The sequence below is a fragment of the Erinaceus europaeus genome, chromosome 7 (genome assembly GCF_950295315.1).
Source record: "Erinaceus europaeus chromosome 7, mEriEur2.1, whole genome shotgun sequence".
NCBI lineage: Eukaryota > Metazoa > Chordata > Mammalia > Eulipotyphla > Erinaceidae > Erinaceus > Erinaceus europaeus.
The window spans coordinates 23,167,152-23,187,675 of record NC_080168.1 but is presented as its reverse complement, the minus strand read 5'-3'; the positions used below and the strand labels follow the sequence as shown (position 1 = coordinate 23,187,675).

Below are 20,524 nucleotides of genomic sequence, written 5' to 3'. Positions count from 1 at the left end.
AATCAGATTAAGTTATTGCTTTTCCACATAACAGTAAGAAACTAAGTTTTGTTTAAAATTTTTACTTCACTTATTCCATCTGAGACAGAGTTTTGCAGAGGGGTGGGTGGGGGGAGAGAGAGAGAAACAGAGAGAGAAACAGAGAGAGAGAGAAAGAGAGAGAGAGAACAAGAACTGAACTGAACTGGGAACTTCAAGCACACATTTCCTGTGTGGTACCAACAGTGCTATTTCCCCAGCTGCTGGAAGTTAAGTGGATAAAACAAGGAATTAAGAATTGCATGTAAGTATCAAACACAGTGAGACTGAAAGAAAGAAATCTTACAAAAATTATTTTTCTTGTTTTTATTTTTGATATTGTCACTGGGGCTTGACTGCTAGGGACAACTTTTCACAGTGAACACAGCTACTTGGCCATAGTCCATTCACACAACTGCATAGCCAAGTGTGTACTTTTGCCAGCAGACAAAAAATTCTCTCTGAAATGATTAGATTTGACTTGACTAGCTGAGGAAGAAGCTCTAGCCTCAGCTCTGCCACAGAGTCTAGGTGCAGCAGCTTCCTCATCCTTGCAGAGAGTTACTTCTCCTTAGTGGAATCTGCACCTTTGTTAAAAAAATTTAAAAAATAAAAAAATAAAAAGATTTCCAGGACCAGTGTAAGGATCCCTGTTCGAGCCCCGCCTCCCCACCTGCAGGGGAGTCCCTTCACAGGTGGTGAAGCAGGTCTGCAAGTGTCTCCTTTTCTCTCCCCCATCTGTCTTCCCCTCCTCTCTCCAATTCTCTCTGTCCTAACAATGATGACATCAATCACAACAACAATAACTACAACAACAACAAGAAAAAAAAAAAAAAAAAAAAGCAAGGGCAACAAAAGGAAATAAATAAAATAAAGTGAAAAAAAAATTCCAGAATTCTCTAGACCTTTCCTGCACATGAGGACACCACAATAAAACAGTTGTCTGTGAACCAGGAAGTGAGCTTTCATCAGAGGCCAAGTCTGCCAATACAGTGATACAACACTACTCAACATTAGCAACCATATGGAATGCATTTCTGGTGTTTATGAGCCCTCTAGTCTGTGATATTTGGTTATGACTATAGACACAGACTAAGATAGCAAATGTTTATGGAAAGACTTTAGTTCTCAAACCATAGTACATTCAACTATAGACAGAACAAAAGAACCCCGAGGGCAGAATTCAGATAATGGACTTTTTTTTTTTCCAATTAAAATCCTAAGACTACTGAGAAAATACATTGCAATCATCAATCCAAAATTGTGTTTACAAAATTGATAAGGGGAGCCAAAACCATTTATGAGATTAAAAGTATAATTCATGATACTAACATAAAACAATTTAGAGGGAAAAATCACGAACTTCTCGGAAGATATAAAAACATAAATTGGAGAGAACAGATTTGAAAATGTATTAATCCAGAATGTCTAGCAACAGACTAATTCTAAGTCCAAGAAGTAAAACGAGAAAAATAATTCACAAGATAATGTCAAAGATGTCACTGGAAAAATAAACCCTAACTGTAGTTTCTAAGTTTTACACAATGAAAATAAAAAGTAAAACCACAGGATTCATTACCTGAAAATCCTGGGACTAGCAAAAGAAAAATTAAGAATAGCTAAAGGGAAAAAAAAAGTGGCATAGATAGCATAATTGTTATGCAAAGAGACTCTCATGCCTGAGGCTCCAAAGTCCCAGATTCAGTCACCCACACCACTATAAGCCAGAAAAAGAAAGGAAGAAAGAGAGAAAGGAAGAAAGAGAAAAGAAGGAGTGAATTAGTAGTCAGAATAACATAGCTATTATAAATTATTAATTTGAGATTAAGATATATGTATTATATAGGAATACGAGTTTAAAAAATATATAGGAACATATCTGAGAAGGCTCCACCTCCATTTCCTGCTTTAGAAAGTCAACAGCTAAATCTACAATTGGCAATATAAGCATATTTCAAGAAATATAGTTGCAAACATCAGAAAAAAAGCAGCAAATAAAGTAACTCTGAAAAGCAGTCCTATGACATCATTAATGCAAAAGACATATTTCTTGGTGATCAGGCAGTGGCACACCTGGTTAAGTGCTCACATTACAATGCACAAGGACTCAGGTTCAAGCCCCTGGTCCCCACCTACAGAGGGAAAGCTTCACAAGTGGTGAAGCAGGGCTGCAGGTGTGTTCCTGTCTCTATCCTTCTTTATCTTCCCATCCCCTCTCAATTTCTCTGTCTCTACCCAATAAGGAATAAATAAAGCTTTCAAACTATTTTTTTAAAGACACATCTATTTTATTATTGCTGTAAGCTTGTATTTTTGTAATGCGTGTGTATGTATGTGAAAAACTACATGTATATAGGGTGGGTATCTCACTTAGAGATTACACATCTTTATATATAACTTCTTAAGAGTTTGAGAAAAAAAGAATCTTATTAGTCTATTATAGCAACCCAGGAGTTGGCACGGTGGCTAGATTCTTGGATTTTAAAATATGAGATGTTGAGGCCAGGTACTGGCACACCTGGTTGAGAGCACATGTTCCCATGCACAAGAATCTGGGTTCCAGCGCCTGGCCCCCACTTGCAGAGAATAAGCTTCATAAACAGTGACACAGTGTTGCGGTGACTTTCTCCCCCCACCCCCTACTCCTCTCAATTTCTCTCTGTCCTATGAAATTACAAATAATACATAAATTAATTAAATAGTTTAAGGTCTTACGTTAGATCCCTGGCAGTCCAGTCTGGTGTTCTTTCTTCCTCCTCTATCTCTCTCTTTCTCATTCTCCCCCAACTCTCTCTCTTTTATTAATGAATGAATCTTCTATAGATCATCCATAATACAAGGAAATAAAAATTAAAACAAAGAGAAAAAAATTTCAAAAAGCAAAAAATTTCATCTGGGGTCATCAAAATAGTTCACTTGGATATTACACTGCTAGTGATCATGCTTAGTGAAGTCTGTATAAACATGATGTAAAACTATGGGATGATTTCACTCATACATGAAATACATAAAAATGGAAACTCATAAACCTACAAAAGATTATATATATGTATATTGTTGATAATTCTTAATACTTTGTGTTTTGCCTGTAAACAAAGAGGGAGGCTGGGCTAAATGGTTGTGATTGGTAGACACGATCAGCTTACAATATAGTCACTGCTTTGCACTATTCAAGTGAGGCTTTTTATTTGCTTTTTCTTTTCTTTTCCTCTAGGATTACCAATGGGGCTCAGTACCTGTATTACAAATTCACCTTTTTTCATTATTATTTGATAGGACAGAGAGAGAAGGAGAGATGGGAGAGCGAGACAGAGGGAGAGAGAATGACAAACAACTGCAGACCTGCTTCACCACTGTGGAGTGCCCTCATTGAAAGTGGGAGCAGGGGCTTACACCGAGGGCCTACCACACGGCACTATGTGCAACTTAACACCCAGCCCCCTTTTATTGTTGTGTTTTTTAATTTTTTCTATTTGAATTTTTTAGTAAAATGATCATTAGCAAATGGATCTTTTCTATCTAGAAAAGTAAGAAAGAGGACAAACAGAAGAGAGAAGGTAAGAAGTAACAGCACTGAAGCTTCCATCAATGTGATGAGGATTATACTTGATAGAAAAACAAAACAAAACAAAACAAAAAACCCAGAAACATTTTCTGATCTCCTTGACTGAACCAAAATAAAATCACTGAGTCATCAGCATTTTTACCAATAGGAATCTACCTTCACATTTGTACCAAGGTTAGATATACTCTCAAGAAGGAACAATACAATTCTTTTTCCTCAACACTATTCTCTAGATGACGGGTTGGTGACAAATTTCACAGAAGCCAGGTATAAGCTGAGATGTCAGTAATCTCTATGGTTATTTATAGCTTTTAATTTATGGGCCCAGATAATTTCTGATTTATAACACTATTTGAACTAGTTGGATTTTACCAATGGGTTTATCTGATTGGTGTCTGTCTGTCTATCTATCTATCTATCTATCTATCTATCTATCTATCTCCTATCATCTGTCAGTTTTACCAGATACAGCTCAGCTCTGGTTTATAATTATGCCTGGGACTGAACCTGGGTCCTCTAATCCTCAGGCATGAAAGTCTATGTCATCTCCTGGCCCCATTTCACCTTTACAATTGAAATAATTACAGAATAGCACCTTCACAAAGAATATCTCTTTACTCTTTCAAACTATCCATTACTGCATATCAAGTCTTGCAGCTTAGTACCTAATCAAGTGATGTTTCTATAGCAAATTTAAAAGGTCAGTTATGAAATAAAATGAAGATATGTTACTATTCTTTGTAAAGTGTTACATGGTAATTATAAGGGCAAAACTTTGCCAGTGGTTTCTAATATTGTTTCTAATATTGTTAATATTGTTTCTAATATTGTTCTAATATTGGGTTTATAATACTTTTTTCTTTTTTAAATATTTTGTATTATCTTTATTTATTGGATAGACAGCCAGAAATTGAGAAGGAAGAGGATGATAGAGAGGGAGAGACAAAGAGCCAACTGCAACATTGCTTCTCCACTGGCAAAGCTTTGCCCTTGCAGGTGGGGACTGGGGGGGCTCAAACCCAGATCCTTGCGCATTATAAGGTGCGCTCAACCAGGTGTGCCAACACCCAGGCCCTTGTTTGTTTTTGTTTGTCTGTTTTAATTTTTTTCTTGTTCTATTTCTTTAAATTATAAAACTGATTTTGTTATTTACAAGTAAGTTTTATCTTTAAATTATACCAGCATTCCCCTATCAGACATTGACATGTTCCCAAAGTTAAGCATTTAAGGAGAAATCCAAATGATAAATATCACTTAATAATCCACCAAGGATCCTTCTCCCTGGAAACTTTATGCTCTAATGCTGATTTGTAAGTCAAATAGTTTTGGTGTATGCCAGTTCACATTCAGTCTTATCAACCTTCATAGCAAAGAGACCTTGTAATGTAATATCTCATCACCGAAAGGACAGTTGGATAACACAGGATCATGTTTCAAAAATGGCTTAGCTGGCAAATACATATTTTTAAACAGACTTCTTGGTTGACGTAAATACCAGACCTGTCTTTCATCAAGTCTTGATTGGCCCTCTGTTAACCTTGAGCTAAGAGTGACTTGGTAGGACTGCACTTCATTAAGGTGATGAAAATGATGTTTTTGATTATTAACATATATTTCTTGAAATCTTAATTTACTAGCCACATAATAATTATCTGGCATATATATTAGTCTTTAGAAACTGAAGCATTTCTGTATCTATTAGAATTGCTAATATGAGAAACGAATGTGCAGAGAAAATTCTTAAATAGTAGGAAGTTCTTAAACATAGGTTTTCATTTTCTTATTGTGAAGAGCTGGCATTAATTATGCAAACCCTTTGCTAAAGTATACTTTAGAGACGGATTGTCTTTGTTGCTTTATTAGCATGATGAATGGAAGAAAACTTATTCAACACACCTGGATGGCAGTTTACAGATTTTACATAAATGGCTACAGTTTTGCTTTTCTTGTATTGTTTTAAGGAGTTCAAGCTAATCAAATTCTAAATCTAGAAGAAAATAACTTATTTAAAATGAGCAATGAAGCATGAGCCCAGTAATGAGGTAAAATTTAAATTCTTTATACTTCATCTTTATACATTATAGAAAAGATTTCTACTGACCAAAAGAAGACAATGGAAGAATACTGGGGTGTGTGTTTTTTTTATGTAATAAAACTCTCAGGTGGGCCACATAAGGGAAATATACATGTCATACAACAACTAATGGGCTAATAATGAACTCAACTATATACAGTGACTAAAAAAAGACCCCTTTAAAAGATGAGAAGACGACATGGGCAGAAGAGGTGCAGAGGGCCAATAAGATACAGGAAAATATGCTCAAAGTCACTGATTATCAGAGAAGTGCATAAATCAAGATAATGAAATACCACCTTACTTTTGGGAAACTGTCATAAAGTCATACATGAAACAGAACAGAAACAAGTGCTGGCAAAAACTGTGTGTTTGTGTGTTGGGTGGGGGATATCAAGGAAGGAACCCTTTTAAGCTACCAGTGGGAATATGAATTGGTCTAACCTCTGTGGAAAACAGTCTGGGGGGTTTCTGAGAATGCTAGTGATGAATGTGAACCTACCCTACTACCTAAAAATTTCTCTGCTAGATTTATTCAAAGGAAGCAAAAACTCCCATTCAAAGAGATTTAGGTGCATTTATGTTCATGCAAACACCGTTTGTAATACAGTATCTCCAGCATGGAAGCAACTTAGATGTCTCCTAACATGAGTAAACAAGAAAGTTGTGGTATATATTCCATGGAATATTACTCAGTTGTTAAAAATGAACTGATGTATTGCACCAAAAAAAAAAAAAAAACTAAAAGGCATATTAAATTGTACTTGTGTCAACAACTATATTGTAAACATTATAACCCTTCCCTGTAACATTAGTTGAAATTTAAAAAGAAAGAAAAGAAAAAAGAAAAGAAAGAGAGGGAGGGAGGGAAGAAGGAAGGAAGGAAGGAAAAAAGGAAGGAAGGAAGGGAGGAAGGGAGGAAGGGAGGAAGGGAGGAAGGGAGGAAGGGAGGAAGGGTTCTAACTCACTATCAAACCCTATGGCACATGTCTAGCTGCATTTCTAACCTTTTGAAGTAGATGCTTTTGATATGTGTTCTAGAATTTATTTCCTCTTTTAAAAAGGTGAAATGGGGGCCGGATGGTGGTGAACCTGGTTCAGCACACATATTACAATGCACAAGGACCAGGGTTCAAACCACCAGCTCCCATCTGCAGGGGGAAAACTTTGAGTGGTTAAGCAGGGCTGCAGGTATCTCTCTGTCTCCTTCACTCTTTACCTCCCCTCTCTTAATTTGTCTGTTTCTATCCAACAAGCAAATAAAGACAATAATAATAATAAAAAGTGAAAGTACTTGAAATTAATTTTATCATTCCCTCTTTATTCCAAGTTCAAAAGGGTACCAACCTGAAGATAGCATCACCAAGAAAAGGAAAATAGAGGTTATTTTTTCCATAATACATAAGTTGCCTCACTCAATTTTAACAGATAATAGCTATTTTACATTACTATTTCTGAATTCATTATTATATTTGTTGGAACATGCCAGAATCATAAAATGTCATTTTATATTTATGTAATGCTTCGCAGATAATTAAAAATCATTTTCAACACCCTCAGCAACATTGGATTAGTCATTTCATTTATTCTTACAAAAACAATAATTAGCAGGCTAGATAGTGGCAGGCAGTGGTTAAGCGAACACATTACAGTGTCAAGGACCCACCTTCAAGCTCCTGGTCCCCACCTGTAGGAAGATAGCTTCAGAAGTGCTGAAGCAGGGCTGCAGGTGTCTCTCTGTTTCTCTCCCTTTCTATCTCCTCCTCCTTTCTCAATTTCTCTCTATTTTTATTCAATAATAACTTATTAAAATATTTTAAAAATTAACTTAGTCGTCCATTAGTCTCTTAACTTGCAGACAGTAGAATTCAACTGTAGATTAAGATCATATAACCATGACACTAAATTCAGTATTCTTTCACATAAGGAATCTCTTAATAATCACTGATAACATTTTCTTTAAAATTTTTAAATTGAAAACTGAATTGCTCTGTTAAAAAAGAAAATTAAGGAAGTCACCTACTGGTTAGATTCTATTTCTGAGGTGAAGTTGGTGGTGGAAAGTTCCTTTGGATAAATAAATGACCATTAAATATAGCTACAGTAACTTCCTAGTAATAATTGTGTTACTCCAGAAGTACTGTGAAGCCTTGACTTACTAAAGCAATCCCTTGAGTTACAAAACTCTGTCAAAATGATGTTATCTACATTGTTTATATATTGAATTTCCATGAGTACATATATATGAATCTACTGTATAAAAATGTTAAAAATATATGTAGATGTTATAAGAGACTAATGGAACTGGAGAGAAAGCAGTAAATATTAGGTTTAAATGGTATGATTTTTTATATTTATTTTCGCTTTTGTTGACCTTGTTATTTGTTGTTGTTGTTGTAGTTATAATTGTCGTTGATATTGATGTCATCGTTGTTAGGACAGAGAGAAATGGAGAGAGGAGGGGAAAGACAGAGGTGGGAGAGAAAGACAGACACCTGCAGAACTGCTTTACTGCCTGTGAAGCAACTCCCCCATAGGTGGGGAGCCGGGGGCTCGAACCAGGATCCTTAAACCCACCCTTGCACTTCAAGCCATCATTTAACCTGCTGTGTTACCACCCTACTCCCTAAATAGTACAATTTTTACGGGCATTTAATTTCAATGATTTTACAATTTAATTAGATTACTATGCACAAGAGTTAATTTATCTTTAATGAACCTGTAGCTATGAATCATAGTTTTCAAATGTAAAAATTAAAAATATTACCTCAGATATTAATTATGTGCATTAGTGAAATAAAGAATATGAGCTTATTTATTTCTTTAAATCAATGAAATAAAAGACCATTCATAATGCTCTTTTGAGTTGTCATGTACAATCATAAATTCTAAATAAATTACCATGCACAAGTAAAAATGATATAAAAGAAACTCTATTATTTAAAAAAACTAGAAATATAATAGGAATATTTTAAATGACTATATTTGAAACAAGAAATTTTAGGGTTTAAAATGAATTATTATACATTTACATGAGAACTTTATTAAGCTTCAATACCATATAATGTGAGAATTAATAGTACATAAATCACATGGAAATAGTTGTATGTTAATTTACTCCCTCATTATAACACTCAAAAATACAAACCATATACATCAAATAGCTAAACAAATAAACATGTTTATAATATATATATATAAATCATAATATAAAAAATAAAGTAAACCCAGGGTCCATTTATTTCAAGAAATATATGTATTTATAGACAAATAACTAAGGAAAGCTGTAGGTGAAATAATACTGGAATATTTGCACTAAAGAATTTAGAAGTTTCCCCAAAATCCACCATTAATAATAATCCCTTACCATACTTTCTTTTTTCTAACCCGCCTAAATGTTCAGTATAATATATTGTTATCAAAGGCATATTCTGTAGAATGCTTGTTATTGTTATTGTTATATATTACATATCTAAACTCTGAATAAGCTACCATATATATGTATGTATATGTATATATAATTCAGAACAATGTAGGCACTTCACCAAAAATTTAAATCAAAATGTATGTTAAGTGGATATGTTTTACCCTTTGTTACAAATTAAAACCAAGTACCTACTGAAAATTTACTATTCAATAAATCTACATTGAGGGGTAGGGTGGACACTGGGCTTCCCGGGGCAGCAGGGGTGGGGGGGGTGGAGGTGGGGGGGGGATGGGACACAGTCTTTTGGTGGTGGGAATGGTATTTATATACACTCCTATTAAAGTGTAGTCATATAAACCACTATTTAATTAAGATGAGAGGGGAAAAATTGATCATATGTCTCGAACTTTTTAAAACACAGACTGAGTCTTTTTAACACAGGCTGAGTCTTTGATATATTGACTCTCAAAAGCCTAAAGCAGGGAGAACAGAAGCAACCGGTAGCACAGCTATATACAAGATGCCGGGTATTATACAGCAAACCCTAACAAAGGGATTTTTCAAAGTTAACCCAATTACCAAATAATGAGATGATAACAACTATCCATTGTCTTCTTGAACCCTAAGACAGCAGGAACCTCACATTTCCACTATAGAGCCTGTATTTCCCCCAGTCCTGGAACCTTAGGGTGGGGCCCACTTTCCTGCATGCTTCTCTCAATTCATACCAAATAATATTGCATCCTCAGATTGCAACCTAATCAAAGCAACGAGTGCCACCACAACATCCTTCACTTCAGACTGTGTCCAGAACTTCAGGTGTGGAATGACAACCCTTCAGCTTCATCACTCTGGTGAGACCTTTCTTTTCATAATATTCTCTAATTCCATTCCAGGTGGTCCACTCCCCAATAAAGTCCCCAAACCTAGATATAGACCAGATCCCCTGAGATAGAGCATATGTTCACACGTGTCCATAAACTAGGGAAAAATATATACCTGAAAGCAGAAGTACACAAGAGTCTGCAGGGAGTACCCCCAACACTTCATCTGCACTATTCCAGCCTTTAGGTCCATAATTGTTCAACAATTTGTTTGGCTTTGTATGTTAACTCTCTTTTCCGCCACCAGGTTCCGGATGCCAGCATGATGCTGACCAGACTTCCCTGGACTGATAATCCCACCAATGTGTCCTGGAGCTCCGTTTCCCCAGAGACCCACCCTACTAGGGAAAGAGAGAGGCAGACTGGAAGTATGGATCGACCAGTCAACACCCATGTTCAGCGGGGAAGCAATTACAGACCACAGACCTTCCACTTTCTGCAACCCACAGTGACCTTGGGTCCATACTCCCAGAGGGACAGAGAATGGGAAAGCTATCAGAGGAGGGGATGGGATATGGAAATCGGATTGTGGGAATTGTGTGGAGTTGTACCCCTCCTACTCTACAGTTTTGTCAATGTCTCCTTTCTTAACTAAATAAAAATAAATAAATAAATCAACATTGTGATAGTTACAAACTTTGATGTATCTTTCAAGCAAGAAATCACTGACATCTTGTTGGAGGGGTGTTTAAACATCACACAGAATTTAGACATTACACCTTAGTAAGTGCATCATAAATATACGAGAAGAAAAAGTAATGCAGATTGAAAGTCACTCCTTTCAAGTAACATTCTATTATTTTTCAACATTTTTAAATTAACTTGTTTTTTATTTTAAAGGAATTTGTATTATTGCTTTAAATAGCAAGAAGAAACAAAATTTTGTGGTTTCATAATCAAATCCTTTGTGTCTGCAACCATTTCCAAAAGCTTAAACATGTTTCTTATGGCTATTCTTAATTTACAGGTCAGATTTACCTACTTTTGTATCCATTACTGCAAACAATTTCTCTTTGTGGAGCTACATGAAAATTATAGTGACTATAGCAGGTATGAAGGGGACCCTTAGATCTTAATTATAAATTGTCAAAAAAGAAAAAAAATATATAATTCCCTTGACTATTCTCCTTTCAGGAAACAAATGAAAAAGGGAAATTTATATCTGAACATAAATCCCAAATGTTTCTTTTTCATTTTCCCCAAGTTAACTTTCTCACCTAGCTAAGCAGCATTTCCTGCTATTATTAGCTGCCAGTAGAATATCAGCTGACTAGTATCCATCAAATTCTTCATTTCAATGAGCTTAGGGACTCCCAAGAAACTGCATGTATACAGACTTCTGCTTACAACTTCTAATTATTTTCTAACAGATAATGGGATGTTTAAGTTCAGAAAGGTGAGATTAAATTTGTAAGTGGATCAAAACCCTAGATAAAATTGCACTGGCAAGAATCGATGTAGAAAAAAATGCTAAGCTTTTTGGTTTGAGATAAAGAGATTTCACTGTTTATTTTCTGTGACAAACTGATCTCATAATTTTACTATCTCAGAGGTGTTCATTCTTAATTCTATTACACTGTGTGTGCTACATAGGCTGTAGGTTAGGGAAACCCAAATCAAGTCTTCTTTGGAGTCGCAGTAGCATTTAGAAATATGTAAAATAATAGTCGGTATCTATTACTTACTGAAAAGAATAAACCTGTTGGGATATTTATATTCTATAATATTAAATAATAATGATTATATTAATAATGAGAATTACATTTGATATATATATAAATAGCTCTGTAGTAAGAATAATTGGTACTATTAGTTGAGTCAGGGTCTTGTGCATTATGGGTTATTTATTCATTGAGACAGAGAAAAGGAGAGAGAGAGAGCACATGAGGGAGAGATACCACAGTACCAGAGCTTCCTCTGATTCCATAGCATCTCCCATGGGAGTGCTGGGATTCAGCCTTGGGCCATGAGCATAAGAAGGCAGATACCCAACCAACTGAGATATTTCTCCCACTCCTAGGTCTCTCAGACTTAAAGAAGTATAAATTTTTAGCTATTTTATGCAAAATGTTAGTGATGCGATTGAATGAGCTAAGATTATGCCTCAGAATATTTTATTTGCATACATCAAGTATTCATCATTTAAATTTATTTTTTAAGATTTTATTTATTTATGAGAAATGATAGGAGAATGAGAGAGAGACAGAACCAGACATCATGTCTGGTACATGTGCTGCTGGGGATTGAACTCGGGATCTTATGCTTAAGAGTCCAAAGCCTTATTCACTGTGCCACCTCCTGGACCACCTAGTCATTTTTTTTTTTTTTTAGAGAAAGCCAAATAAAGTCAGTTTGATTTTCTAATATGAAGCAAGAATAAGTGACATAGTAATATAATTTTAGCTGGAACCAAAAAATCCCTCAAATCACCAAAGCAATACAGAAGCAGAAAGTCAAAAGATGGAGGCAACATTGTCCCCGACTTTTCACTATATTATAGGGCTATCGTGACCTTTATATGTGTGCTACCAAAACAAAAATAAATACAAAGATCGACGAAACAGAGATGAAAGCCCAGAAATAAGTCCTCAGTTAATATATATGACAAGTGGGTCCGGAACAGCAGATGGAGAAAGAAAAGTACTCTCAATAAATGGCACAGGTATAGGGCCCCAGTGGTAGCACAGCTGGTTGAGTGCACATATTACAGTGTACACAGCTTGGGTTCAAACCCCAGGTCCCCACCCGCAGATGGAAAGATTCACAGGTGGTGAAACAGTGTTGCAGATTGCTCTCCCTCCCTGCCTCCCCTTCCCTCTCAACTTCTCTCTGTCTTCTATTCAAAATTTTAAAATAAAATGTAAAAAAAAAAATGACGCTAATGTTGAAATATGCTGAAGAATGAAACAGGACTGCCACACGTCATCATGTAAGAAAGCCATGCTAACACATTCTGCCCATTCAGTGATTTTCTTTTTTGGGATGCAACCAAGCCCATTGTCAATTTGTTTATTTTCTGACAGTCTCTATGCTGTGAATATCAGATATAACCTGCAGGTAATAGAAAAGAATAAGGAGTCCATTTGGTTATTTTGAGAAAATTACTGTAAGAGAGTTTGAGATAACCTTGTGGAGTAGTTGTTTCTGTAGTAGTATTGCTAGCAATACAAATCATGATCACTCTTGTAGTTATCCAAGGTGTGTGCATGACAAATCCACTCCTCCTGGAGGCTATTTTTTCCATTTTGCTGCCCTTGTTGTTATTGCTAGTATTGTTACTGCTGATAGGACAGAGAGAAATCGAGAGAGGAGGGAAGACAGAGACTGGCAGAGAAAGACTGAAACCTGAAGACCTGCTTCACTCCTTGTTAAGTGACTCCCCTGAAGGAGGGGAGCTGGGTGCTGGAGCCGGAATCCTTAGGCCGGTCCTTGTACTTTGCGCCATGTGTGCTTAACCCACTGCACTACCACCTGACACCCTATATTTTTAATGTGAGTTAGGACCCTCATAAGGATTCAGGTTCGAGCCCCTGGCTCCCCACCTGCAGGGGAGTCATTTCACAAGTAGTGAAGCCAGTCTGCAGGTGTCTATCTTTCTCTCCCCCTCTCTGTCTTCCCCTCTTCACTCCATTTCTCTCTGTCCTATCCAACAAAGACAACAATAACAACAACAATCATAACTACAACAACAATAAAAAACAACAAGGGCAACAAAAGGGGGGAAAAGCAAATTTTGAAAAAATTAAAAAAATAAATAAAATTAAAAAATATAAATATGTTCCCCACAATGTGACACATATTCATATATTTGTAAGTATGTGTATTTTCTATGTTGGGACATACTAGTACAGCAGGTATACTTAGCATTATTCAACAATATAATTGTTTCCAGTATATGTATTATAATATATAATATATAAATGCATTAATATACATTTCTTCACTCAGGAAATGCACATTTAAATTATAGATGTCTATACTACTTGCAAAAATCAGAGCACATTAAGCCTTCATTTCCTAAACAAACCACTTCTGCATGAAAAACTAAAATCACTTTATGCCACAGGATGAGACTCAAAACTTTATTCAGATGTTCTCCTCCTCACGCAGAAACAATACTGTGTATCCTTGAATCTATAAATGGAACATTAACAGCACCATCTAGATCAAGGTTGGATGTGTATGAAATTGCTTACTGACTTTCTGGAAACTCTGATTTTCTGCTCTTTACTTGCCCTATGGGAAAAAGCTTTTTACCTGAATGTTACAAATAATTTTGTTATTATACATGGGTATTCCTACATATGCAGTCAAAGTAGACAGGGATTTTTTTTTTCCTAAGCACTGCTTAGACCAAGATCAGAAAAAGCATGTGAACAATGTAATTCTCTTCTAGGTCTATGGTGAGAAATTAATATATTGTCTACTCATGTACTGAATTTGCCAAACAGTAGAATTTAGGGAGCTGCAAAAAATCCCTCATAATATGAAAGTTAATGTCATTCTCCAAATTTGACTATCATACAGTGGGCTATATGCTTGTGTCTTTTCACTCATGCAAATTCTAAAAATGCTTGGAAGAAACAGAAGCAATTGAATGATGGGCGAAACAGCTCACTTGGATAGTTTACTACTTAGCCATGTGCATGACATAGTTTTAAGCCCAGCCCTCAGTGCAGTGAAGACAGCTTGGTGCTATGGTCTCTCTTGTGTTTCTCTCTCTCTCTCTCTTTCTGTCTCTCTCTCTCTCTCTCTCTCCGTGTGTGTGTGTGTGTGTGTGTAGTTTCTCAATAAAAAAATTAATAGAAGTAGTTAAGTATCTTAATCAAAGTTATATACAGAGGTTTAAAAAATATATATGTTTTAGACTTAAATGGCATATTTTAGGTACTTCAAGAAAGACATTAAATTTGTAGTATGCAAGGCATGTCATGTGCTTTGCTTATTTTAAAACATTTTAGTGTTTTTAAGGTACTTTCCATATTTCAATATTTTGGCTTCAGGTCCTGTTAAGATCTTATAATGACTGCAATTACTTGTATTTTTACTAAAATGTTTAAATTTTTTTTTTCATTTTATACAGAATTTCATCCTTGTATTCTTACTCTTCTATTGAAGTAGAGTTAAGTAAGGAGGAGACTTTTATAACAGATGCCATCAGAGAAGCCAACACCATCCAACATTGCTATGCAAAATTTCAGAATTTGGATTAAAAAGAAGATAAAATGGATAATCGTGATATCTGGCCATATGTAACTGAAATGTTCACAGAGGATCATTCAGAATAGCCCCACTCTTGTCCTTCTGCATATCTAGCCTGACAAGAGTTGTTTTTATTACAAGGGGCTTTTTAGAGGATATGCTGAGTTCTACTTACAGAATCAAGTAGAAGATGATATAGACTAGATCTCCCAGGTATAATTAGGGTAAGGGTAGTCCAGAAAAAGGCACTGACTGGTTTATTTGGCTCATAAGAGGAGTGTAAAGAAAGTCAGTGAGGATAAAGAAGTCTAGGAAAGTAATGATAAATAATGGAAGATGTCTAACAGGGTAAGATAGTTTTCAAATGAGTACTCTAAGAAGAGGAATGAAGAGGCAGAAGAATATAGGTAAAATACATGTTTAATGATTTCAGATGTTACACCATTTCTGGAGTTGCCACAGCTGACAAGACTGCAAGGACCAATGAAATAATTTACAAGTCGGGGAGGGGTTCCCAGAAGATGGTGGACTGAGAAGCTGCTAGTGGCTTGAGCTCTGACCACATCTTCTGGAAACGGTAGGATTTTCTGCCTTTAGTAGGCCAGCCAATAAGGGGTCCTAGTGGTGACAACAAGGAGGTGACTATAACTTAATTTGGGTTAAGAATTAGAGTAGGAAAAAAGGGGAAAAAATTTTTTTTCCTTTTAATTTTTAAACATACCTCCTCTCCCTGGCCCCCCCATAACCAGTCCCTGGGGACCAGCTCCTAGCAGGCTCCCCTGCTAGGAGCCTCTTTCTTTACCCAATTCCTGTCCCACCAGGGAGTATCATTCATTCTAAGTCTATACCCTTCTGAAACCTCTGGCCTTTTTTCTTTCTAAGTAGCCAACTCCCCCACCTCACCCTGCATAGCTAATTAAATAATAAAAAATAAATAAATAAACCCTTTCCTTTCACCGCTCTTTTATGACTGTTCTTTTTCTTATCTTTTTCTTTTTTCTCTCTCTTTCTTTTTTTTTCTTTTTCTCATTCTTGTCATCCTTTCTTCCTTAATCCTACAGCTTCCAAAGCCACAGTCCCCAGCCCCCACATCACCAAACAGTGTGCTTTTTTGAATTCACTGATACACATTTGGGAAATATTTTGGGGAAGAATTCTGACTCAGTATGGACTCTCACTGCGAGTGTCTCTGCTCAACTTCCCTTCCTCCTTTAGCCACCCCTAGAATATACAGTGGATAGTAGATTTGCATAACTGTTTATTTCAGCTATCCTTGTCTAGTCCTGAGGTTTTTTTTTTTTTCTCATTCTTAACAAACAGCTGCCTCTGATTACAAGGTTTGAGGTAATCTGGGACAGGGTTTTTATTTTATTTTTTTTACCCTGCTCTATTTTACTATTAATATTATATAAAGGCATATATCTTCCCCCCTTTAGGTTGATCAGAATTAACTCTTAGCACATATTTCAGTGCTAGGGTAGTGGGCATCTTATCTATTGTGGAAGGAACTTGTCTCCTTAATCCTACCTCCTCTACAGACTCTCCCCTGCCTCCCCCTCCTAGCTAGTCAAAAAAATTAAATTAAATTAAATTAAAAATAAAGTAAAAAAACCTTTCCTTTCACTGCTCTTTAATTAAAGTTCTGTTTCTTATCTTTTCCCTTGTCTCTAAATTGACTCTTTTTTCTTTTTTTATCTTGTCATACACTTCTTCCTTCCTTCTTCTTTGCCTTTTTGAATATGTGAATTATTTTGGGGAATAAATCTGACTCAGAGTGGACTCTCTATGTGTGTATCTCTGCTCTAGTTCCCTTTCCCCTCTTGTTACCCCAGAATATACAGTGGATAGTAGATTTGCATAACTGTCTATTCTTGCCATCCCTTCTTTCTTTTCTCTTTCTTATTCACTAGGATTTGGTTACTATTTTTTCACGGACTGGAGAAATTGTTTGGCTAACTAGTAATGATTAAACTGCTTCAATACTTGCTTCAGTTGCTACTGTAATTCCGGAGGTTGGTGAGTGCAATTGTCATAAAGGTATTTAGTACAGTGTTGCTTGTACTCAAGACACAACAACTGAGGAACAACAGAGCATATATAAAAAAAAAAGAAACACATAAATCAAAAAAATGGGTAGATCAAAAAAAATTAAAACTGCTACTCCAATGAATGAAGACAAGAGCCCAGAAGAAACTACAAATCAGCCAGGAGTAACCATAGATAAGAAAAGTATGCAAGCAATAATAAACTTATTAATCACAGAAATGAAAACAAAACTGGAGGAAAGGAATGGCAGTAATAGGGAAACAACAGTTGAGACCCCCAAGGAAAATACTGATTATATTGAGGCAATTAGAGAACTGAAAGCTGAAATAGCTGTAATGAAGAAAGAAGCTGAGGCAAGGGAAAGCAGACTAACAGAAGCAGAAAACAGAATTAGTCAGACAGAGGATGAGTTAGAGAAAACGAAGAAAGAGGTGAAAGAGCTTAAAAAGAGATTGAGAGACACTGAAAACAACAACAGAGACATATGGGATGATCTCAAAAGAAGTAACATTCGTAAAATTGGCCTGCCAGAGGAAGAAAGAGAGGAAGGGGAAGCAAACATTCTAAAGGAAATAATAGAAGAAACCTTCGCAGACCTGAATAACAGAAAGGACATCAAGATTCAAGAGGCCCAGAGAGTACCAAACAGAATTAACCCAGACCTGTAGACACCAAGACACATCAGAGTCACAATGAGAAGAAATAAGGATAAAGAAAGGATCCTAAAGGCTGCAAGAGAGAAACAAAAAGTCACATACAAGGGAAAACCCATAATATTATCTGCAGACTTCTCCACTCAAACTCTAAAAGCCAGAAGGGAATGGCAAGATATCTATCGAGCCCTGAATGAAAAAGGGTTTCAACCAAGGATAATATATCCTTCTAGACTTTCATTCAAACTAGATGGAGGGATCAAAACCTTCTTAGACAAACAACAGTTAAAGGAGGCAACCATTACCAAGCCGGCCCTGAAAGAGGTTCTAAAAGACCTCTTATAAACAAGAACATCACTATAATACTTGCAATATATCAGAGCAAATAAAATTTTTATTTTTGAACAATGGCACTACAATACATTAAATCCATAATATCAATAAACATCAATGGCTTAAACTCACCCATCAAAAGGCACAGGGTGGGGGATGGATCAGAAAACATAATCCAACCATATGCTGCTTGCAAGAATCCCATCTGTCACAACAAGATAAACACAGACTTAAAGTGAAAGGATGGAAAACTATCATACAGGCTAACGGACCACAAAAAAGGGCAGGAATAGCCATTCTCATCTCAGACACGATAGATTTTAAATTAAATACAGTAATAAAAGATAGGCAAGGACATTACATATGATTAGAGGATCAATCAGCCAAGAAGACTTAACAATTATTAACATCTATGTACCCAATGAGGGATCATCTAAATACATTAAGCACCTACTGAAAGAATTTCAAAAATACATCAATAGTAATACAATAATAGTGGAAGACTTCAATACCCCACTCTCACACTTAGACAGATCAACAAAGCAGAGAACCAATAAAGATACAAGAGAATTGAATGAAGAGATTGACAGACTAGACCTCTTGGATATTTTCAGAGTTCTTCACCCCCAAAAAATGGAATACACCTTCTTTTCAAATCCACATAACACATACTCAAGGATAGACCACATGTTAGGCCACAAGACAGCATCAATATTCAAGAGCATTGAAATCATCCCAAGTATCTTCTCAGACCACAGTGGAGTAAAACTAACATTTAACAACAAACAGAAAATTATTAAAAGTCACAGAATTTGGAAACTAAACAACATACTCCTTAAGAACAACTGGGTCAGAGACTCAGTCAAGCAGGAAATTCAAATGTTCCTGGAAACTAATGAAAATGAAGACACAACCTATCAAAATATTTGGGACACAGCTAAAGCAGTACTGAGAGGGAAACTTATAGCCATAAATCACATATTAAACACCATGAAGAAGCTCAAATGAATGACCTTACTGCACACCTCAAGGACTTAGAGGAAGAGGAACAAAGGAACCCTAAAGCAACCAAAAGGACAGAAATCACTAAAGTTAGGGCAGAAATAAACAACATCGAAAATAAAAGAACCATACAAAAGATCAATGAAGCCAAATGTTGGTTCTTTGAAAGATTAAACAAAATTGACAAACCAAACAAAAAAACCAGACTCACCAAACAAAAAAGAGAGAAGAATCAAATTAATAGAATTGTAAACGATGGAGGAGATATCACAACTGACACCACAGAAATCCAGAGAATCCTGTGAAACTTCTATAAAGAACTATATGCCACCAAGCTAGAGAATCTAGAAGAAATGGAACAATTCCTAGAAGCATCTGACCTTCCAAAACTGAACCAAGAAGAACTACAAAATCTAAATGCACCAATCACAGACAAAGAAATTTAAACCGTTATTAAGAATCTCCCCAACAACAAAAGTATTGGACCAGATGGCTTCACAAATGAATTCTACAAAACTTTCAGGAAAAAGTTAGTACTCATACTTCTTAAGCTGTTCCATAAGATTGAAGAAACAGGAATACTCCCTTCTACCTTCTATGAAGCCAACATCACCCTGATACCAAAAGCTGATAGGGACAGAACAAAAAAGGAAAACTACAGACCAGTATCGCTGGTGAACATAGATGCCAAAATATTAAACAAGATCTTGGCCAACCGGATACAGCAACACATCAAAAAGATTGTTCATCATGACCAAGTGGGATTCATCCCAGGAATGCAAGGCTGGTTCAACATCTGTAAGTCAATCATTGTCATTTTCCACATCAATAAAAGCAAAGCCAAAAACCACATGATTATCAAAATAGATGGAGAGAAAGCCTTTGACAAAATCCAACACCCATTCATGCTCAAAACTCTACAAAAAATGGGAGGAGATGGGAAATTCCTCAAGATAGTGGATTCTATACATAGCAAACCTACAGCCAACATCATACTCAATGGACAGAAGCTGAAAGCATTCCCCCTCAGATCGGGGACTAGACAGGGCTGAAGAGTAATGACTCTTCAACATAGTATTGGAAGCTCTTGCCATAGCAATCAGGCAAGAGAAAGAAATCAAAGGAATACAGATTGGAAGGGAAGAAGTCAAGCTCTCACTATTTGCAGATGATATGATAGTATACATAGAAAAACCTAAAGAATCCAGCAGAAAACTACTGGAAGTTATTAGGCAATATAGCAAGGTATCAGGCTAAAAAATCAGTGTACAAAAATCGGTGACATTTCTTTATGCAAACACTAAATCTGAAGAAGAAGAC

At 36.0% G+C, this 20,524-nt stretch overlaps 1 protein-coding gene across 2 annotated transcripts in view; it reads right to left on the bottom strand.

Moving 5' to 3' along the window:
* The window catches only part of ERBB4 (erb-b2 receptor tyrosine kinase 4), a 1,141,529-nt gene that overhangs the window by 231,360 nt on the left and 889,645 nt on the right, over nucleotides 1-20,524 (bottom strand). The gene's annotated exons all lie outside the window — the stretch shown is intronic.